Source organism: Clytia hemisphaerica, unplaced genomic scaffold, assembly GCF_902728285.1.
Source record: "Clytia hemisphaerica strain Z4C2 unplaced genomic scaffold, Clytia hemisphaerica genome assembly, whole genome shotgun sequence".
Classification (NCBI taxonomy): Eukaryota; Metazoa; Cnidaria; class Hydrozoa; order Leptothecata; family Clytiidae; genus Clytia; species Clytia hemisphaerica.
Genome location: NW_027104218.1, coordinates 362740 through 372308, shown reverse-complemented (window position 1 = coordinate 372308; position 9569 = coordinate 362740). Strand labels below are relative to the sequence as shown.

Here is a 9569-nt window from a genome sequence, read left to right as displayed (position 1 = left end):
TGTATGTGTGTTTATCAGCGACGGAGACGGTAAGGTTCTAATTTGACTATGAATCATGACGGTACTGAGGACGACGGTAAATCAGCACTTTTACCGCAAAAGTGCAAATACATTAACTCGCTATTATAAGGTAGGCATCATGACATGTATGTGTTAGATATTATCCATTTTGTAGTTGATCATTTGCAAGGTATTGTGCATATTTGATTGATGCCAATCTGATGGTTTCCAGGTGTTGGTCTGTCCGGTTTCATCAGGATAATGTTTTTTTAGAAAAACGCTTTATTTTCATTGTTTTTGTGCAAAGGAAATACATATATACATATAATTGTTTGACATTCTTTTGTTTCTCTGCACAATTAAGAGTACTCAATACTTGAGTAGAGCTTGTTACAACTGATGAATAGGTAAGCAAGGAACTTAAAGTATTGAGAAGAAAAACACCGTTTCTTAATCTTGAAATTGTGTAAGAATTATCCGGATCCAGATAAAAGTGAACGAGCTATAATCACCGAACGTAATGTCTTCATTCTGTTTCTCCATTTCGTTCTTCAGTAGGCTGCTCTTCAGGAATGCTGCTCAATCTGATGTCAGAGTTGGTCACACCTGATGTTATATTTGCTTCAGAATGCTTAAATTGACACATAACTTTGAAGCCTTTGAACAGTTTTATATAAGCTTTTCTATAAGGTTTACTCGCTGCTCCATATATAAAAACATTCCCTATACTGTTTAGATAGGTCAAGCTGGATAATGCAACCAAATAGATATAATCCCTGCAATCGCGAAGAATGTTATCTGAGAGGAATGTTTTCACAACTCCATGAGTTCTATAGCACAGAAAAGGTAACCATAATATGAAGAAAGTCATTGCGATATAAACATAAACTACATTTTTCCTATAGTTCCTTTTGGATTCTTGGTTTTGTACACTGCGTGCTTGCCTAGTAATAGCCTTTGAATGTCGGTACACTTCTTGTTGTATGTACACGTATACCAATAGATTTACAAGGAGCGGTGCCATATTGCTTAGTCCTAAATGACCAATATCGAACCATTGGAAATATTTGTAGTCAATAAAGTAAGACGAAAAAAAAGTGGCAATTGCGTACAACCAGATTCCAAGGAAACCAAATCTTGCACCTTTTCGATTGAAAGAGTTCGATTTTAAAGGATATCTGACTGCTAAGAACCTTTCAAAACTCAAAAACATTAGAATGAAGCTTGATGTTGGTAAGATAGCAAGGAACAAGTCATCAATGATATAATCCATAAAAACGGGCGATTGACAAATCGTTGCTCCAATAATGCCTGAAAATGTTGGTTCCATACAGAAAAAAGAAACGGCGTCCAAGGGTATCAAAATTGTTGAGATAACCAAATCTGATATCGCCAGTAAGAGAATCAAAAGTTGTTGGGTGTTTTTGTAGAGTTTGAATTTCAACACCACTAAGCATATAAACAGATTACTTAAAGTTCCCAACAAAGAAAGGCTGGACAGTATGGATCCGATTGCTATTACTGGCATCGTTCTAAAGCAATCTTCATCATCGCCAAAGGGTGGGAAACCATTGTAGAAAGAATCACTTCCATTATTGGTGATGTTTGTTGATTCGTAAAATAGTTGGTTGAAATCCATTTTGTATTTTCTTCTGTGGTTTATAGTTTCTATGAGAACATAAGTGTAGAATAACTTGCTTAAAAAATAGGCTGGACTAATCCTTAGGCAGCGCTGCACCGACTTTTCCGTTATCTATAGAGCTTTACTTTACTTAAAGCGACACGTATACTTTTTCGATTTTTGACTGCAAGAAGTAAATGCGAAATATAATTAACACGGGCGAGAGCATTTCCAATAATAAATATATAAAAAGAAACAGAACTGACTCTGACCAAAACGTTGACTCTAAACCGACAAAAGTTTTTTGTTGGACGATACGAAAGACTTTTTCAAACACCATGCTAGTTCAATAAAAATCTAACTGGAATTGGTTTAAAATGTCGGGTGGACATCATGACTAAAAAAAAATCATCAAACTTACGGTCACGATACAAGGTAGAACCATTGATTTAAAAGCAATTTTCTAGTATGAGCTACACTGTCGATTTTAATAAAATTATTCAATAAATATCTAGTAAACATTCAGTTAAAGGTACATTCCTGAGGTGTTATAGTTGATCTAAAAATGTCCCTCCAACAGAAAAATGTCCATACTATAGATTCTAAAAAGTTCTCAGCATTTTAAAACATTTTTGTCCACCCTTACTTTTATGTAAAGAATTTTTCCAAGGGTTCTTTTGCAAATTTTTTCATTTTCCAGGGGGTATTTCTAAAAATCTTTATTTGCCTTAAAAAGGTTCGTCCGACCCCCTGTAATAATTGAGGCTCGAATCACCAACAAGATAAAAACAATGCTGAGCATGGAATTCCTCATTTCAAGCAATTTAGGAGTCAAAGTAGTAAAAATTGGTAAAATTTCTCAATTTCCCAATTTCTCCCTGTGACGATTTAGAATAAATTATCTTAAAATTCCAAGTTAAAAGAGTTATAACTCGGCATTACGTTTTTCTCGTTAGATTATTAAATTGCTCGACAAAAATAAACATATCAGTCAGTTCTGATTGCTAGGAAGCCAAATAAACAAAGAGGTCTTTAAAAAACAAAAACATAAAACTGTGTTCTCCGAGCAAACACCTGATAAGTCTAAAGTCTGTTCCAAAAGAATTGGCAGTCCATCTTTTTAACATTATGCTCTTAACCCTTTAATTGCCAATGTCGTATATATCAGACAAGGGCTGTGTAAGGGCTGTAATGCCCAATTTGAGTTAGAAAACGTCATTTTTGGTCTAACTCGTAGGAATCGGATTGGGCTTCATGGTCATTTTCATTCTTCATTTTCAAGCAAAAAATGTGAGTCTTTTCAGCGAGATTTTAAGCTAAAAAGTCAAAAAAATGCAAAAATTTGACAAAAATCCAAGTTTTTAAGATTTTGACCGTTTTTTGACCATTTCTGGTCAACAAGTGAGCCAACAACCTCCAAATTTGGCTCTGATTTACTTGATTCTGTCCTCCAGCGAACTAATTTGAAGTTTTACCACTGGGCACCTTTCTATCATTCAGGCAGTTCCGCGCAGCAAACAAAATACCTACCCCCCCCCCACTTAATATTCAAAAATCTTCACTTCTTAAAAATGCTCAGAAGAGTTTCAAAAAAATTTCAAATCTTTTCTTTTCACCGTTATAGATTTTTTTCACTGCGTTTAATCCTCGAAAATATTTTGAAAGATTCATTTTTCAATGTTGAACCGTTGAAGAATGATGTATAATTATCCTGTTTTTGAAATTTTCATTGAAAAACAACTTCTTGACGTGCGCTATGAAATCTTCTTCCAAAAACCCTCCTTTTGGTTTTGCCGGAAATATCTAGAAATTTATCTTTTCATCGATGACAAGATGTATCAAAAACAATTATTTCGTTTTTTTGAATTTTATAGAAAACATTTCTTCTTGCTACTAACGTATTCATTTTTTATTTCGCCCATTAGATACTCTTTCTCATTGTAACATTTCTAACTAGTCTATTTATAAGGGGAATGAGTCGGAAAGAAGGATTACTGCACAGTCCATAAAGTATGTTTTAAGAATGTTTCCTCAATATTGAACTTTTAGTAGTACCTTTTTGAAGGTGTTATTATGATCGTTCCATCTCCTTTTTCTCTTCCTGAGTATTTTATATTTAGGTACTTTATTTTTGAGAAAATAAGGGAAAAGATCTATTAGCCGCGTTAATCTCTGGAGGACGCTATTCTATTTCAAAGCTGATATTACCGTCCAAATTAAGTGCCAAGGTACATTAAGATACTTTGATTTTTATAAAAACAATTTTTCATGAGAACAAGGTTCTCAAAGATGGCTAGTAAACCAGAACCATTTCAGTAAAATTCTGTGCCTAGAATGGATCGACTTTTAAGGAAAATTTAAAGTTCAAATTAGAAGTAAAAGTAGAGTACTTGAATCATACCTCAGTTTTGTAACCGAAAAAGAACAACTGATAAAACGAGCAAAAAATGTAGCAAATAGAACAGAACAGTTAAGCTTTCAACAGAATTCTATTGGTCCTTATAAAAAAAGATTGTTTAAAACCAGTAAGTTTTTGCTTGATCTGATAATTCGATAATGTTTTTACTAAAAAGAACAGGCAACCATATTTGACCGCCGATTTCATAACTTAAGCTAAATGGCCCACGTAGAAATCGATATCAATGAATTTTTTACGGGTACTTTTCACTTTTTAGTCAATCAATCAACTTCGTTGAAAACCACAAAAGAACAATAGACTGGAAATAGAATCTAAATCAATTAAATTGCTAAATGTTTAACGTACTAAACTCTCTATTTCAAACGTCTAAATTTGCAATATTAAAGTACATAACAAAGCTTCTTAGTCCATAGCTCGTTTATTGTTTATTGTTTATCACGTTACCATTTTTTGAGGAGCGCCATCAGTAAAGAAATCGCTACGCATTAGTTTTAACCACTTAACAAAAAACTCACACCTACATCTCTTACCATTAATAATCGAAAGTGAATTGTCAATTATTTGGTTAATTTTAGAAAAAAAATTATCCTAAATCTTAAACAGATTTAATCTGCAATTCGAATCGTTAAAATAAACAGACGTTTTGCATCTCATACATTCGGTATTTAGCTTGCCGAGAATATCACAGTGTATGTGATACTGTGGAGACAGATAGCGGTTCTATTCCGTGAGTCTTCACCATCGACCTCGTATGAATATTACACTATGAAGACAGATAGCGGTTCTATTCCATGAGTCTTCACCATCGACCTCGTATGAATATTACACTATGAAGACAGATAGCGGTTCTATTCCGGAGTCTTCACCATCGACCTCGTAGAATATTACACTATGAAGACAGATAACGTTCTATTCCATGAGTCTTCACCATCGACCGTCGTATGAATATTATGAGACAGATAACGGTATTCAGTCTTCACCATCGACATCGTATATATACACTATGAAGACAGATAACGGTTCTATTCCATGAGTCTTCACCATCGACCCTCGATGAAGATTACACTATGAAGACAGATAACGTTCTATTCACCTCGACCCGTATGATATTACACTATGAAGACAGATACGGTTCTATTCCGAGTCTTCACCATCGACCTCGTATGAATATTACACTATGAAGACGATAGCGGTTCATTCCATGAGTCTTCACCATCGACCTCGTATGAATATTACACGACAGATACGGTTTCTATTCATGAGTCTTCACCATCGACCTCGTATGAATATTACACTATGAAGACAGATAACGGTTCTATTCCATGAGTCTTCACATCGACCTCTATGAATATTACTATGAAGACAGAAGCGGTTCTATTCCTGAGTCCTTCACCATCGACCTCGTATGAATATTACACTATGAAGACAGATAGCGGTTCTATTCCATGAGTCTTCACCATCGACCTCGTATGAATATTACACTATGAAGACAGATAGCGGTTCTATTCCATGAGTCTTCACCATCGACCTCGTATGAATATTACACTATGAAGACAGATAGCGGTTTCTATTCCATGAGTCTTCACATCGACCTCGTATGAATATTACACTATGAAGACAGATAACGGTTCTATTCCGTGAGTCACTTCACGGTTCTATCGACTTCTCGTATGAATATTACACTATGAAGACAGATAGCGGTTCTATTCCATGAGTCTTCACCATCGACCTCGTATGAATTACCTATGAAGACAGATAGCGGTTCTATCCATGAGTCTTCACCATGACCTCGTATGAATATTACATATGACAGATACGGTTCTATAGAAGAATTACACTATGAAGACGATACGGTTCTATTCCATGACTTCACCATCGACCTCGTATGAATATTACATATGAAGACAGATAGCGGTTCTATTCCATGAGTCTTCACCATCGACCTCGTATGAATATTACACTATGAAGACAGATAACGGTTCTATTCCGTGAGTCTTCACCATCGACATCGTATGATATACACTATGAAGACAGATAACGGTTCTATTCCATGAGTCTTCACCATCGACCTCGTATGAATATTACACTATGAAGACAGATAGCGGTTCTATTCCATGAGTCTTCACCATCGACCTCGTATGAATATTACACTATGAAGACAGATAGCGGTTCTATTCCATGAGTCTTCACCATCGACCTCGTATGAATATTACACTATGAAGACAGATAACGGTTCTATTCGATCTTCACCATCGACCTCGTATAATATACACTATGAAGACAGATAACGGTTCTATTCCATGAGTCTTCACCATCGACCTCGTATGAATATTACACTATGAAGACAGATAGCGGTTCTATTCCATGAGTCTTCACCATCGACCTCGTATGAATATTACACTATGAAGACAGATAACGGTTCTATTCCATGAGTCTTCACCATCGACATCGTATGGATATTACACTATGAAGACAGATAACGGTTCTATTCCATGAGTCTTCACCATCGACCTCGTATGAATATTACACTATGAAGACAGATAGCGGTTCTATTCCATGAGTCTTCACCATCGACCTCGTATGAATATTACACTATGAAGACAGATAACGGTTCTATTCCATGAGTCTTCACCATCGACCTCGTATGAATATTACACTATGAAGACAGATAACGGTTCTATTCCATGAGTCTTCACCATCGACCTCGTATGAATATTACACTAGGAAGACAGATAACGGTTCTATTCCATGAGTCTTCACCATCGACCTCGTATGAATATTAACTATGAGACAGATACGGTTTCTATTCCATGTCTTCACCATCGAGACAACTATGACAGATAACGGTTCTATTCCATGAGTCTTCACCATCGACCTCGTATGAATATTACACTATGAAGACAGATAACGGTTCTATTCCATGAGTCTTCACCATCGACCTCGTATGAATATTACACTATGAAGACAGATAACGGTTCTATTCCATGAGTCTTCACCATCGACCTCGTATGAATATTACACTATGAAGACAGATAACGGTCTTTCCATGAGTCTTCACCATCGACCTCGTATGAAATTACCTATGAAGACAGATAACGGTTCTATTCCATGAGTCTTCACCATCGACCCTCGTATGAATATTACACTATGAAGACAGATAACGGTTCTATTCATCTTCACCTCGACCTCGTATGAATCTAAGGAAGACAGATAACGGTTTATTCCATGAGTCTTCACCATCGACCTCGTATGAATATTACACTATGAAGACAGATAAACGGTTCTATTCATGAGTCGTCACCATCGACCTCGTATGAATATTACACTATGAAGACAGATACGGTTCTATTCCATGTCTTCACCATCGACCTCGTATGAATATTACACTATGAAGACAGATAACGGTTCTATTCCATGAGTCTTCACCATCGACCTCGTATGAATATTACACTATGAAGACAGATAACGGTTCTATTCCATGAGTCTTCACCATCGACCTCGTATGAATATTACACTATGAAGACAGATAACGGTTCTATTCGAGTCTTCAATCGACCTCGTATGAATATTACACTATGAGACAGATAACGTGTTCTATTCCATGAGTCTTCACATCGACCCGTATGAATATTACTATGAAGACAGATAACGGTTCTATTCCGTGAGTCTTCACCATCGACCTCGTATGAATATTACACTATGAAGACAGATAACGGTTTAATTAAACGCGTCTTTAACTACCCTGAGTATCAGAGGTTGAGAATATTTCAATCTCTGAAGAACAATAATAGAAATTTATCGCGCATAAGAAGAAAAAAATCTATTGATCAACCACCAATAAACTTTGTTTGATATCTTGATTAAATGAATATTTTTGAAAATTTTTTTCACAGTAATGATGATCTAAGATTGAAGAATCACTCCTGTGAAAATAGTTATTATACCACATTTCTACAAGAAGTTGATTTTTTTCTTCTTCATTTTTCATTTTAATTTTTCTATTTTTTTTCCAAATTTTTTACTTGATAATATTCCACTCAAAAATATCTTTTTAACAAGCACAAAATTGCAACTTGATTCGAATTCTATAAAAAGTTACAGACCATTTTTGTCTATGCTGCAAATTATTTTGAGACAGACTTTAGGTATTTTTTCATATAGGAGAGGCGTACCCAAAATATGAGCCCTAAAAGTTTGCGCATAATCAGTCTTGAAATAAAAGAATTTTGTCACAACACGCTAATTATGCAGATTTTTTATAGCGACAACAAAAGAAACCTATTTAATCGACATAAACTCCCTTAAGGGCAAGAGACCTGGTATATGACGAGCCGTTTTTCCATTGTTTTCAAGAAGCTGTTTTTCCATCTCTTTACATTCCTCTGATCAAACTAATGTTAGAGGGTTATAAATGACTTGGTATGGGCTCTCCAACTTCGATTCTTTGAATGTGAATGTTATTGAGACATGCGCGATAAAATTTATAAAGTCCCTCCTTTCAGGTTAAATTTCTGAGAAAACTAAATTGTGATGCTCACGGTATGTTAGTTCAATTTAGGTGTGTATAACAGCTAAGTCTCAACTAAAGTTGAGTTCTTCTCGATTATTTTTATTAAAGTTTAAAGATAAAGGTATCCGCTATTTTTATTTCTTATTTTAAAAAAAATGAATAAAAATACAAATCAAATTGTCGGTTTGCGAAGAATAAAAACTCGAATCAAGTCCTTTAACTTGCTTTCGTCATGATTCTGATAGCACCCACGAAAGGGTTTATATCACATCTGATCAATCAACCTCGTACCCAAGCCACTTGTGCCACCTTTTTTAACTTACATTTCCTTTCATGTGCGATATCAGAATTATTAAAAAGTTGAGAATTTGGGTTCGAGTTTAGTGTATTAGATATAAATAATAATTATATATAATTATAAATAAAGCGACCGTAGCATAAAGGTAGAGCATCCAGCTACGGTGCGCAAGGTTGTGGGTTCGATCCCCAGCCGGGTCACACTAAAGATTCCCAAAATGCTACTTGATGTCTCTCTGCTTGATGCTCAGCAACTAAAGAGACGGATCAAGGGTAAGTATCTGTTTTTTTATCTATATCATTTTATCCGACGAACCTATTTTTCAGCGTCTTCTATATTAGGTTGCCCATTGATTTACTATTTCTATACTATGTAGCCGACCAGCCCACTAAGCTTCCATTAATGATTTAGCTGTCCACTTCGTATCAGTTTGAATCGTAGAATTTTATATACATTTATATACATAACATATACATAAAATATTTCAACTTCGTGTAAGAAGAACCAATATACTTTTGGAGATCAAGAAATTAATGATGAAAAAAAAAAAAAAAAAAAAAAATAAGTGCAGAAATCCAGGGAAAGGAGTGGCACCCTTTCCTACCTTCGGGTAGACAGCTTATACGAAAAGGGAGCCTTCGGGTCGCCCTCGACTGCGATTGCAAACTTTCTACTTTATGATAGATATTCATCATTTTATCAAAATTGCTCAATTTTTGTC

General features: G+C 35.3%; 1 pseudogene; it reads right to left on the bottom strand.

Moving 5' to 3' along the window:
* Positions 1 to 526: 526 nt before the first annotated feature.
* Positions 527 to 5916, bottom strand: LOC136815816 (galanin receptor 2a-like; annotated as a pseudogene).
* Between the last annotated feature and the right edge of the window lie 3653 nt (positions 5917 to 9569).